The sequence below is a fragment of the Acanthochromis polyacanthus genome, chromosome 11, assembly GCF_021347895.1.
Source record: "Acanthochromis polyacanthus isolate Apoly-LR-REF ecotype Palm Island chromosome 11, KAUST_Apoly_ChrSc, whole genome shotgun sequence".
Lineage (NCBI taxonomy): Eukaryota > Metazoa > Chordata > Actinopteri > Pomacentridae > Acanthochromis > Acanthochromis polyacanthus.
In genome coordinates, this window is record NC_067123.1 from 9890545 (window position 1) to 9904774 (window position 14230).

The following is a 14230-nucleotide window of genomic DNA, read 5'->3' on the forward strand; positions in this document are numbered from 1 at the left end:
GTGCCTGCCTCCACCTGCAAATGGATCACAGACTTTCTGTCTGACAGGAAGCAGCATGTGAAGCTGGGGAAGCAAGTCTCCGAGACCAGGACCACCAGCACCGACTAACCCCAAGGCTGTGTTCTTTCCCCACTGCTGTTCTCCCTGTACACCAACAGCTGCACCTCCAGGCACCAGTCCGTCAAACTCCTGAAGTTTGCAGATGACACCACCCTCATTGGACTCATCTCTGATGGGGATGAGTCTGCTTACGCACTGGAGGTTGACAACTTGGTGACCTGGTGCAGCAGGAACAACCTGGAGCTCAACGCCCAGAAGACAGTGGAGATGGTGGTGGACGTCAGGAGGAACACAGCCCCCCCCTGCTCCCATCAAGCTCTCTGACTCCACAGTGCTCACCTGAAGTGGGAGATGAACATCAACTCCATAACAAAGAAGGCACAGCAGAGGATGTACTTCCTGAGGCATCTGAAGACGTTCAACCTGCCAAAGACTATGATGGTGCACTTCTACACGGTCATCATAGAGTCCATCCTCTCCTCCTCCATCACCGTCTGGTACCCTGCAGCCCCCGCTCGGGACAAGAGCAGGCTGCAGCGCATCATCCACTCTGCTGAGAAGGTGATCGGAATTAATCTGCCATCCCTCCAGGATCTGTAGTACACCTCTAGGACTTTAAGGTGTGCTGGACACAAACTTTTTGAACACATTCCCCCCCCCGCGGGACTCGCCACAAGAACAGCTTCTTCCGCACTGCTGCATCGCTGATGAACACTGCCCGTCCCACTGCAAATCAGCTCTGTTAACTATATTAACTAGAAAAGCACTCGGAGAGCGCATACCTCCGCCATGCCGTTTGTCTGTCTGTCTCTGTGTGTGTGTGTCTGTGTGTCCGTGTGTGTGTGTGTGTGTGTGTGTTTGTCTGTTAACAGCATAACTCAAAAAGTCATGGATGGATTTTCACCTAATTTTTACAGGATGTTCGGAAAAGCAAGAGTAAGAATCGATTAGATTTTGGAGGTGATCCGAATCACCGTCTGGATCCAGGAATGGCCTGGTGGCCATCTCTCAATTGTCCTTCGACCTTCAAAAAATTCCTGGATCCACACGGTGATTTGGATCACCTCCAAAATCTAATCGATTCTTACTCTTGCTCTTCCGGACATCCTGTAAAAATTTGGTGAAAATCCGTCCATGACTTTTTGAGTTATGCTGTTAACAGACAAACAGACACACACACACACACACACACACACACACACACACACACACACACACACACACACACACACACACAGACGGACAGACAGACAAACAAACTCCGGTGATTACATAACCTCCTGGCGAAGGTAATAAAACTGATTCTGATTCTGATTCTGATCTTTCCAAGGGAGGCAAGTTTGTTTACAGGTCACGTTCACGCTGTTCATTTCTCTACAAGCTCGCAACACACGGTCTTGCTCATTCCATTTAGCTGTGTCTTAATAACTCGAGCAGTACTGCATTTACTAAAAATCACTGCCAACTACTAACACTGCTTTCATTACACTTAAGTAAATTTATGTTAGCGTGTGACAAAGAGCAAAACAAAAATATTTTCTGGGGGGTCCTCAGTTTAGCTTTTTCCTACACTCTACCCTCAAAAATGTAATGTTGACCCGACATTCTACAAACTCACAATCCAAAAGCACTTAATTTTCAGAAGTTCACATCTGGTGCAAATGCATCACACATAAGCAGGATATTACTATGTATGAGTCAGTTTATAGGTCCATAAAGATGCAAAATTGGTAATAGTCCATAGTACAGCATGTATCTCCCATTCATACAATACATCTGCAGAAGAGGTCTTTGTGCACGATAATCATCAACCGCTCCATCCACCAGAGTAGCTGCATCTTTCCTGAGAGTAAGGTACTCATCATAGTAATAATAGCCTTCTGGATTAACCAAGATATGGCTGCACTTGCTGAAATTAATTCAAATAATACACTGAAAACCATTTTATTTTCTTATTTTTTCCAAATCAACACTAAATAGAACATATTTAACCTTGTAAGGGTGATGAACTCAATACAAACTACTTACATTTAATTCCCTTATCTCTGAACAATAATGACTTCTAGTCATAAAATACTATTACTTTTTCTCTGAAACATGTGAAGTGCTAGGCTGGCCTAACCTATCATAAGTAAACATCACTCTCTGCTTCCTCATTCTGAAAGGATACTTTTTATTAGGGGTGTGGACTGGAACCTCCTGGTCACTGGAACTGGGCTCATATGACACATCACCTTGGTCCTGGTCCGCCTCAGCCGGATCGGGTACCACTGTCTCGTCGGTCTCTGGTGACAACTGCTCTTGTGTGTCGTCACCTGTGTCTTGGTTCTCACCCTCCTGAGTGTCATTGTTGGGGTAGAATTCAGGGGTATCAGCTCTCAGCAGACTGTGGCTTGGGTTTCTTTTAGCTTGCAGTCCAATTATAGAGCTCCAGCTATCTTCATCCTCATCGGCTGTGCCATGTTGTGTGTCCACGTGTCTTTGCTTTTGAGTCACTTTTCTGTTTCTTGTTTCTTTCAAGGGAGGCTCTACGGTTTCCACGAAGAGAAAGTCCCATGGTAACAACAGATTTCTATGCATGATACGAATGTGTCCTTTGCCATTTTCCAGTTTGATTTCATACACTGGGCTGTCTGGGTATTTCTTTTGAGTCATCACATACACTTTATCGTCCCAGAATGATCTTAGCTTTCCTGGCCCACCTTTCTCTGTCAAATTTCGGACAAGTACTCTAGATCTGGAAAGTAACTCGGCACCATGCACCCTTTTGTCATAGAGAGTTTTACCTCTCAGTCCTTCTTTGTTTGCTGCTTTAGAGGCCAATCTGTAAGCTTAAGTCATGTTGGCTCTCCACTTTTCAGCATAATCCTGGTGAGAGGAGCTCTGTTCTTTTGTTGTTAGGCCAAACATTAAGTCGATGGGTAGTTTCGGACTATGACCAAACAACAGAAAGTAAGGCACATATCCCATTGCCTCACTGCGCGTGCAGTTGTAGGAATGAACCACTTTTGCAAAAGATTATGTCCAGTCTGCCTTGGCTGCTTCGGTTAAATTTCTGAGCATTGCTAACAGGGTACGGTTGAACCGTTCCACCTGCCCATTGCCTTGGGAGTGGGAAGGCGTTGTTCTGGACCTCTGCACACCACTGTGCTCCTGTAGCTTTGTAAACAGTTTATTTTGAAACTCTTTGCCCTGGTCATGGTGGAGACATGTTGGGAAACCAAATTTGAGTACAAAGTCCCCAAATATCTTCTCGACAGCAGTGTGAGCAGCTTTGTTATGGGAGGGATAAGCCTGGCCAAAGCGAGTGAAGTGGTCCATTACAACTAGGATAGACTCATATCCTCCTTTGCATCTCTCCAAGTGCAGGAAATCAATGGACACTAGTTCAAATGGATAGGTGGTAATGTTAGTCAGAGGTGCCCTTGTTGGCCTGTTGGGACGCTTATTTTTTAAACAGCTGCAAACTCTGGTGATGTAGTACTCGACGTCTCTTTGCATATGAGCACAGTAAAAGCGCTCTCTTATCATGTTCATCACCTTTTCCACCCCTAAATGGCCCATGTTTTCGTGGAGCTCTTTGTACACTAACTTGTGAAACTTTTGGGGCAGGAGGAGCTGGACATAGGATGCTGTATGTCTATATAGCAGTCCGTCATCCCCTATGTACAGCTTGTGTTTCTATCTGAAGAGAGCTGCCAGTTTACTGTTGAGTTGTTTTCCACCTTTTGGCTGTTGTTTTGACACCACGTAACGCAACACCTCACCAATCACAGAATCTTCCTCTTGGGCTCTCTTTAGCACAGTCTTTGGTATTTCAGCTATAGAGCTGGCATCTTGATTTGCTTCACTGATGAGAGTGGAAATGGTGACGGGGCAGTACCATGGCTCATTTTCTTGTGACTTGATGGTGACTGCTTCAGCCACACAGTGCATGACATCAGGATCCACATTTTGTGTGCAGTAACTCATGTACTGTTCCATGTCTAAGGGCATACGTGAAAGGCCATCTGCATCCATATTGACTTTCCCAGGGCGGTACTTAATCACAAACTGAAAGTCAGCCAGTTCTGCTACCCACCTCTGTGTGGTTGCATTTAACTTTGGAGTAGTGAGCACATAAGTAAGGGGATTATTGTCGGTGTAGACCGTGAAGGGTGGAGAGTAATAAAGGTAATCCCGAAATCTCTCACATATGGCCCACTTCAGGGCAAGGAACTCCAGCTTCCCTGAATGAAGATAGTAGTTCTTCTCTGGATTAGAGAGCGTCCTGGAGCCATAGGCAATCACTACTAGTTTGCCTTGTTGCCATTGGTATAGCACCGCCCCAAGCCCCTCTTGAGAAGCGTCACAGTGCAAAATGAAGGGCTCTTCAAAGTTTGGGTAGCCTAGCACTGGGAGCTCTGAGAGAAAGTCAATGAGCTGACACAGTACTGCATGATGGTCAGGGTGCCACTTGATTGTGTGGGATGAGGGCAGTTGGCCTACACTACTTCCTTTCTTTTTCACGTCTTTTTGAATTTTGCTTTACTTTGTCTGTATGGTTGTTAGCAAGGAGGTCATAAAGAGGCTTCGCCATATGGGAGAAGTTTGGAATGTAACTGCGGTAGTATGAGATAAAGCCTAGCAGTTTTCGTAACTCTCTGACAGTGGAAGGTTGCTGCTGTTTCAGGGCTTGCACAGGAGAAATGTCCACAGGATTCATGGTGTAGCCTTGTTTCGTGACTAGTTTGCCAAGAAAACGTACCTGCTGCTTGAATAACTCTCATTTGCGGGGAGTCAGCTTCACGCCATGGCTCTTATAGCGATGCAGGACGCTTCTCAGGTCACGCAAATGCTCTTCAAAAGTCTGTGAATGAACAAAGTTATCATCGAGGTAAGGCAGACAAATATCATCCCTCAACCCCATAGGCATTCCTCCATAGACCTTTGGAATGCTGCTGGTGTTAGGCTTTTGCAAAGGAGCTAAAGTGCAGGAAATAACAGACGGAAGGTAAGATGTTTAAAGGAGATTTATTCTCAACTCAAAACTACAAATCCCAAGTAGGAAACTACAATCAAGTTATTCTCAACTCAGAACTACATATCCCATGTGGGGAACAACCATCAAATTATTCTCAACTCAAAACTACAAATCCCAAGTGGGGAACTACATTCATTATTCGAGGAAGTCTCAAGAAGAAACGCTTCAAAACAAAACAGCACAGACTAGCGGATCGAAGGTCAAATACCAGTACAGCTAATTACAAACTCCAAAGTACTCGAGATGGTTTTGATTCTTACGAAGGTCCAAAAAGTCAAACTGTAATTAATGAAACAACAGTCTTAGCTTTCAACAATGAACAAATAATTCTAGGTTACAAAACTTTACTTAAACTGGGATGCTCGGACTGGGTTTCTGCGGTGGAGAGCAGCTCGGCGGCCCAATGGTTGGAACGACTGGAGAATGCGGCCAAAGGTAAGTTGTACTGACGCCGGGCTTCAGGAGCTACACAGTCGAGTATCCTCTAGTTGAAGACAGGCAGAGTAGTTTGGTGGTGATCCACGACAACAAGCAGTTTGAGGCAGCTGGTCCGGGAACTGAGATAGAAGAGCAGAAAAATGGAGTTAGTTTAAGCTTTACTATTGATGGAGGTGAGAATGGCTGGCTGAGCGTCTTTACAGGTGGGGTTACAATCCAGCACTGAGGAGTGGGAGGAAACTGCTTAAAAGACTGAGCAGTTCAAATCTGATTGGACGTCACCAGCTGCTTCAGTGTCACTTGATCACATTGACGAGATGAGGAACACCTGTTGCCACTCCAGCCTGTCAAGCCAATCCTAGAAGGGAGAAAGATAGAGGGAGAGAGGGAGAGACGCACAGAGCAACACTAACTAGGACCAGCTGTAGCTGGCCTGACAGCTGGCGCTGAGGACAAGCCAAAGGGAATTCTTACCCATTCAAAGAGGCTCCACGACGTGATAAATGCAGTAAAGGGCTTCCAGAAAGCCCTGGTGATATGCCTTTCCTTGGTCGAGGACTGAAAACCAGGCACTTCCCTTCAGACTGTTCAGCATGTCCTGTATGTGGGGGTCTGGGTGTCTGTCGGGTATGGACTTTTTATCCAGCTCTCTAAAATCACAGCACAGACTTAGTCCTCCATCTTTTTTTCCGCACACAGACTATCAGACTAGAGTATGGTGACTTAGATTTGGTTATCCAGCCCCTGTTCAACAAGTCTTCTAAGTAGTCTTTCACTTTTTTATGAAGTGTTCTTGGGACTGAGATGTAAGTATTCTTGACAGGAGTGGCATCATTCAGTCTTATTTTTAACTGCAACAAGGGGATTGTCCCTACATCATACTCATCACGGGAAAATGTTTGCCTCTCCTCCCGAAGCAGCTGCTTTACTTTTTCTTGTTGTGTGGGAGAGAGGTGCTCTAGTGGAACTGGGGGGTCCCAAATGTCCATAGGGTCATTAACAGCACGGTCTGTTCCGGTATTTCGTTCTACTTTGCTAATGACTTGGTCTGCAACCACCTGGTTTACAGTAGTAGGCTTAGTGTCAGCAGGATAGTCTTAACTCTCTGTGTTTGTCCCAAAATTGTCTTTGCTGACAGTTGGATATCAAAAGTAGTACAGTTTGCGACAGGTAGCTTGAACGTAGACCAACTTCCTTTCTGTAACTGTACAACCCCACTCTGCATCTGCAAACCTTCAGGTAGTTGTGTGTACTGACTTGGCTCAAACATTACATCTTGTGTGTCTGTCAGTGTGCCTGCTCTGACACAACACTTCACTGTCTTAGTTTGACCAGCAGGAACGGTGACTAATTCACTACACACTTTAACCATGCCTTCCCCCAGCCTATCCTCACTCTGCATCACTTTCAGAAAAATCTCGGTTTTCTTACCATCGAATGAGAAGGCTGCGTTGACTGCTTCACTGATGGCACAAGGAGGTTTAATGACCCTTATAAGGGCATGCTCTATCATGTTAAACCCAATGATAGGTTGTTCAGCCATGCCGTCTTCATTTGCCACTAACACAGGAACCAGGAGCTCTATCTTTTGGCAACTATCTGAAGGCAGCTTGAAGATAACCTCGACTCACCCTGAGAATGGAATTGGTGTCTGGTTTACTGCCCTTCCGTTCAAAATACTTGGACCCACCAGCTCAGCCAGGTCCCTGACTGTAGTGTGTGGCATGTGTTCCTGGCTCCAATTATCATTCATCAAGCAGACCTGTGACCCCGTGTCCCAGAAAGCTTTTGTCTCCACGTGATTGAGAGAGCAGAGGCCTCATTTATAAAGCTTGCATACGCACAAAACAGGGCTAGAAAGTTACGCACACCACTTTCTACGCAAAGGTTGTGACTTATAAAAATAAACTTTACATGAGAATATGTGCACCGGTGCGCCAACCTTGATGCTTGCTTACGAAAATTTGGGAGATAGAGTGAACGGCAGTGCTGGAGGGTGAAGTGGTGAATTGAAGCCAGATTGATCTCAAACATTTATTGTCATCACATATTAGACTTGTAAAGCCAAATAATCAAAAACCCTCATTGTTATAGATGTTCCTATAGTGCGCCATTCGGCCTACAACTGTATTTGCAGAACTATGTTCAGATATCAAAATTCCATCTTCAAATGATATAGAGCGGTGGATGGCACTGATTGATTACTAATCAGGACAAGGCATGTGACAATCAGTCCAATCACTGATCAAGCGGATGAATAGCGGGTGACAGCCATGCGTAATGTGGCACAATGGATACACTGGGATTGCTGGAAGTCACATAAGTGGTAGATAAGAATGGAGAAAGATTTTAGAGATCACATGGATTTCATGGCCCATGATGATGACTGGCTAATAAGCTGATTTAGATTCCCTAGAGCAGTGCTCTTGGATCTATGTGCTGAACTGGGCCCTGTCTTGGACTGACCCACCCACCCAAACCACGCCATCCCGGTACAGACACAGGTGCTGACCACTCTGGGGTTTCTGGCGACCGGCTCCTTCCAGCGGGAATTGGCAGACAGGTATATGTTTTACATGAAGAATATATGAGGTTACATTTGTTGTCTAAATCCTATCTGGGTCTGATACACAGTTAAATGATGTCCTTTAATTCTGGGATATCACAACCATCCCTCAGCGCAATAATGCCAGCTGTTTTGGATGACATTATAAACATGACCAGTCAATACATCAGGTTTCCTTACACTGTGGGTGAACAGGCCAACATTAAACGGCAATTTGCAGCAATGTCCGGTTTCCCAAATGTAATCAGCGTAACTGACTGCACTCATGTTGCTGTAAGGGCTCCGAGTGAAAATGAATTTGTCTATGTGAGCCAAAAAATGTACATTCAATCAGTGTACAAATTATTTGTACATCGGACATGATCATAACAAATTTAGTGGGAAGGTGTCCTGAGTCAACACGATTCATTCATCCTGACGCACAGCAGTGTAGGGAAAAGACTGCAGGCCGGCGTTTATCCTAAACTCTCGTTTAATAGTCACTTCTGGTAGTGGGGAAGCTAGGGTGACAATGGGCTGTGTCTGAGGAGGGGAGCTTTGTGACTGATTTATCACTTTTGTGGTAAGCTTTGCAATTTCCTCTTCAAGATTTTTTGTTGACTCCAGAAAACTTTCTTGGCAGGGCCCCATATTGCTTTTGTAAACTTGCTAGTGCCTCTGCATCTTGACTGGTGCCAGCAACCTCCGTCCTCTGTGTCTGATCGCCTTGCTTAGCTTCAGGAGCACACGTGATTAGCTTCAGCAGATGCTACAGAGGCTATATCCTCTTCTTCAATTTCAATGACATTTTCAATCCCCTGGCTTATCAGTCTTATCAGCGTGTACTTTCTGGACGGCTTGGTCACGTTTATCTTTGCGTGCAAGCACACTTTGTATAGCTGTTCTGGCTGTAGCATCACCAAAGCCTCACTTAGTTTGTCCTGTAGCTGCTCGAGCTCTGTCATGCTAACTCTTCCTTGGTTGCTTTGCACACTCACCATCTTCTTTAGCACAGCTGAACCATCCTCTGCCACCAAATTTTGTTACACTTGTCATTAAAGAAGAGGCAGCTTGGCGGTCCCCAGTGTATTTATCGTCCTTCTTCCAAGGGAGGCAAGTTTGTTTACAGGTCACATTCACGCTGTTCATTTCTCCACAGGCTCACAACACACTGTCTTGCTCGTTCCACTTAGCAGTGTCTTAATAACTTGAGCAGTACTGCATTTACTGAAAACCACTGTGTGGCATGTGACAATAAACAAAACAAAAATATTTTCTGGGGGGGTCCTCAATTTAGCCGTTTCCTGCATATAGTTTTAATGTAAGGGAGAAGTGATTGGAAAAAAAATAATGTAGAACAACTTTCAACTGCAACAACTGAAATTGTTTTTATTTTTCTTGTAATTTCAGACAAACGTCCTCCATCTCGTAAGTTAAACCTGTTTGGATTCTGTTTTCTCTGATTCACGATAGATTTAAATGTGTTTCTGTGTTTTGTGCAAAAAAAACAGCTTTATTTGTTTGTAAAACACAGTGTTGATTCAGATCAGAGTTGGAGTTAATGTGTTTCTCACTTTACAGCTGTAGAGAACAGAGAGGTCCAGGAGGAAATGCTTCCAAAAGCCTGAATGACAAACAAAACCCTGCACACAGTGAGTTGGTTCATAAGTTGAACAAAGCTGATTTAAAACATGTTATGTAAAGTCTAACATTAAAACTTCTGTGACACATTGTAGTTGTAAAAACAATAAATTTAAGTTCAGCTATTCCTTCAAAGAAAATGTGAAGCTGTACATGAAGTTAGATTAGATTATTAAGAGAAATAGACAAGTACAAGTAAAATAATAGAAAATATATAAAAGTAATGTTAACCTTTAGAAAAAGTGACAGCATTTTATTAAAATTGTTGAACTGAGTTATAGAACAAATGTTTGTATTGTTTACATATAAAGGGTATTGTAGGTAAATACTTCACAAAATGTCTGAATCATAAATATTGAAGGTCCAAATGATTCTGTCATTATGTGGTTTAACTCTCATTTATTTTTCTTTCTTTAGGTTTATAGATACATTTTGCACTGAATAAAGGAGCAGTGTCACCACATTCTCCTCCATAAACTGGAAATTCATTGGATGTTCATCATCATTATAAACTAGTAGAAGTGTTTGGGATTGAGTTAGAAATATTTTCTGATTCAAATTCAAGGAAAAATTAAAGAGTCATCAAACATAGTGATACTCAGTAGTTTTATGCATTTAATTTTGAATTAAAAAATGGAATTTCTTCTGATAAAACACGATGACAAATGTCTGCAGAGAATTAAAACACTGAAACGATATAAAATCACTGAAAGCATCTCAGTGTTCTTCATACTAATTTTCTGATTCATACAATGAATCCGAAAATTTATCATATTTACTGTTAAATATTGCTGGTTTGGGGATTTTTCCCTGTAGATCAATAAATCAAACAATAATCAATATTGATAATACAGATGCAGATATACATTTATAGACACACAGACACACATTACATGCATTCTCCTTTTCATAGACGTAAACTCTGAGGGTCTGGTGATATAATGACATAAACATGAAGACAAAATGATGCAAATCAATCATCAGCTTCCAGAAACATGTAAACTGCAGAGTTTCAACATCCTGCAGTTGTCAGTGTAACTGGTCTTTGTGTGTTCCTGCTGGAGATAAAGTGAAGCTCGTCTCTGCTGGGACTGACTCCAGTCCTCTCAGTGGACAAACAGGACAGAAAACTGATGGAGGCAGTTTTTCATCACTGTGGTGATGATCCTGATTTGTCAGTAATCTGTTAGAAACACATTTCCATCTGAAAATCAATTAATGTACAAGAAATATATTTGAAGTAAGAATATAAAATGATGGCGTGTATCTCTGCACACAGACACAGAATACAAACATCAGTTCAAATATTTGTCCTCTTGTTTAAATATTCTGTAAAGATCTTGTTTTGATTCCAAGCAGATCTAAGAGAATTAAATTTTATGCTTAAAATTGTTCTTAATTAAGAAACGATGTTATTGTTCTACAAAATCATTTCATGTGTGGCTTAATAGTGGACTGTACAGTTCTTTTGGTATATTTCATTTATCGATATACTGTTAAATGTTCTTGAACATATTTCCTGCTGGTAATTCAGGACAATGAGCTTTTTTATGTTTCATAAACATTTTAAAATTAAATAGTAAAGTTACATTCACTTATTAGTGGATGATTGTCAGTTATGTTGCATATCTGTATTATTTTGTACTTTTTTTTTGCTTTTCAATAAACTCCCCAATAATCCCGATTTTGTCTTTATGTGATTCCATCTGCAGTTTCCATCCAGCTACAGTTTCATGAATGCTGCCTGAGTGTTCTCTGTTGTCTTAGTGTTTCTCTGTAGATCAACTGTGATACTTAACAGATAAGTGAAGAAGAAACTTGACTTTTCATATGATGAGAAAATGATGATTTAGTTACAGGCCTTGTCAATCTTGTCAACTACACAGTTTATGACAGTCAGCAGAAGGTTCAAATGTTCATTTTAAACCTCATATTATTGTGTTTTTATCTGTCATTTATTTAGTCTGGTTGAGTTTCTGTATTACTTCTTCCAGCCACCAGAGGTCCTCAGTGTTTCTGTTTAGAACCACTCAGACATTTACCTCATCGCTCCTTCAGTGAATGAACCTGCTGATTCTCACCACTGATTTACCAGATAATCTGTGTACTTAGTTCCATTGTTTTCTACTATCCTCAGCTACTTTTTTCTCTCTCTCAAGTTTGAATTCTCAATAGTAAGTAAAGCTTGCTTTTAGTTTCCTCTTTGGTTCCTCCCTCTGAACTGAACTGTAACAGATTGTCTTTAAGCTGCCATGCATTCAGCTCTCTTGGAAGTTGAGATTGTAATAAATTAACTGTGTTCAACAAATTTCCACCTTTAATCTATGAAGCAAAAGGAAAAGCAAACTAAAAATAGAGTGCCAAAGGAATGCTCCCATGACTCAAAACCCATTAAGCACTAGATTATGCTGAAAAATCGGATGAATCAGCACATTCATTGGCTCCCCTACTGCCCATGTGCATACTAGCAAAAGACTATATACTTTCTGCATCCATGAGTAATCACTGTCAGCTACCTCTGCCCAAGAGATCACATGGACCCCTCTATGGATGTCGATTTGCAGCCCAAAATTAGTGCCGGTCAGAGACTAAGCTGTAATTGTGTAATTGTGGGACTGCTCATGCTGAGAATATGTAGATACTAGAGTCTGTGTGACATCATCATCTCCCTATATCCTCCTCAAAGTCTTCTGTAGACATCTGTGTGCTACCTAAAGTTTGTGTCAACATTACTAGGCCAGTATGAACTTAACATGTAAATGCTCTTCAGCTGTGCCTTTTGCAGGTGTCTGAACACAACTTTGACAAGCAGAATCTCCTAAAAAAGAAAGAAAGAAAAAAAAAAAAGGTACTGCTGGGATTTGAACCCAGGATTTCCAGTTTACTAGACAGGCACTTTGACCAACTAAGCCACAGCACCTCCAGTTTATGCACAAGAACAGTAGTCTCAGCATACTGGATTAACACCGGTTTATGTCAAAGGATCTTTTTAATATTAAAGTTAGATGCATGTGGTCCAGTCTTCAATTGCATCATCTTGACTGTGTACAAGCCCACAAGGGAATATAATCAAAAAATTAAACTTTTTTCATTAACTGGCTTGAGACTGAATGGCTTTTTGTTCGGGTGCTGCTGGGATTTGAACTCAGATCACCTGTTTAGGAGACACTTTAACCAACAAAGACACAGCACCTCCATTAGAAGTTCACAGTTCCATGACTCAAAACCTGATCAACACTGCTGGACAATCAATCACCAAAGCTTTATACCTTTTGAATCCACAAGTGCGTGAGGGTCCATGTAGGTCCATGACTCAAAACCAAAGAAATACTAGATTAAAACGCTTTGATTATATTCGCTTGTGGGCTTGTACACAGTCATGATGATGCTATTGAAGATTGAACCATAGACATGGACAGTCAGACACCAAAGCTTTATACCTTTTGAATCCCTAAGTCACATAAATATCATCATCTCCCCTATTCTGCAAGAGTATGTATGGACATCCTCGTCCAGCCCAGAACTTGTGTTTGCACTACAAGGGCAGTATGTGTAAAACACATAAATGCTGCACAGGACCAGTGTTACACATACGTTGGGGTCCACGTATCCTTTGTCCAAGACTGCCTAAGTTCATGTTGTGCATAGAGGATTCTTCACTCTGCTTTTGACAATATGGAACTGCTTGTAGAGGTACTGCCAGGATTTGAACCCAGGATCTCCTGTTTACTAGAGAGGCATTTTAACCAACTGAGCCACAGCACCTCCTGTGTGTGTTTGTGCAGATTGACAATAGATCCATGGCTCAAAGCCAAAGAAACAGTAGAGTATGTTGGGAAATCATTTGAATCAGCATGTTTGTGGTGTTCTAGCTGTCTGTGAGGCTGTCCGTAAGGACGTTTTATCAAAGCTTTAGTAAGGAGACTCTGGGGTGACATATTTATTACCATTTTAACTCTGCAAGAGTATGTGTGGACCCTCTGCAGTGCACAGCTTGTGCCTGTGCTACAAGTGCAGTACGTTTGGAATAAATAGATACCCAGTATTAGCTGGAGTTCTTGTAACCTTTGCCCAAATCTCCAAGAATTTGTGTTTACGCTTTGTGGATGTCTGCTTCTTGCAAATGTTTTAGTGTCACTAAAAAGGCACTAAACAATAATAATCTAAACAATAGATTATTGGAACAATCTAAACAATAGATTATTGGAAAAATGTCAAAAATCAGTTAAAACTGGTTGTGGTGTCCCAGCTGTTAATACATCTGTAAGGGAGTACTACTAAGGCTTTATAGTTTCCACATCAGTGAGTAAGCTAGGGTAGGATAGGGTTCTCGTGATACAAATGTCATCATCCCCCCAAAAATTCTATATGGGTGCGTGTGCAGACCTTTCTACAGATATCTAAATTTCTATTGACACAACCAGGAAAGTAAGTATAATATATGTTTATGCTGATATACTGTACATGTAGGGAGCAGAGTGCTATAAGCTGATTCCAGGGAGACTTGAAAGTAGAATAATGGT

General features: G+C 42.1%; 1 protein-coding gene and 1 non-coding gene across 2 annotated transcripts in view; one reads left to right on the top strand and one right to left on the bottom strand.

Annotated features, from left to right (window-relative positions):
- LOC110947454 (BOLA class I histocompatibility antigen, alpha chain BL3-7-like) overlaps positions 1-14230 on the top strand; it is a 349371-nt gene that overhangs the window by 39312 nt on the left and 295829 nt on the right. The window lies entirely within an intron of this gene.
- On the bottom strand, positions 12554-12627 carry trnat-agu (transfer RNA threonine (anticodon AGU)). Its single transcript has one exon. It is a non-coding gene; the product is annotated as a tRNA-Thr (tRNA).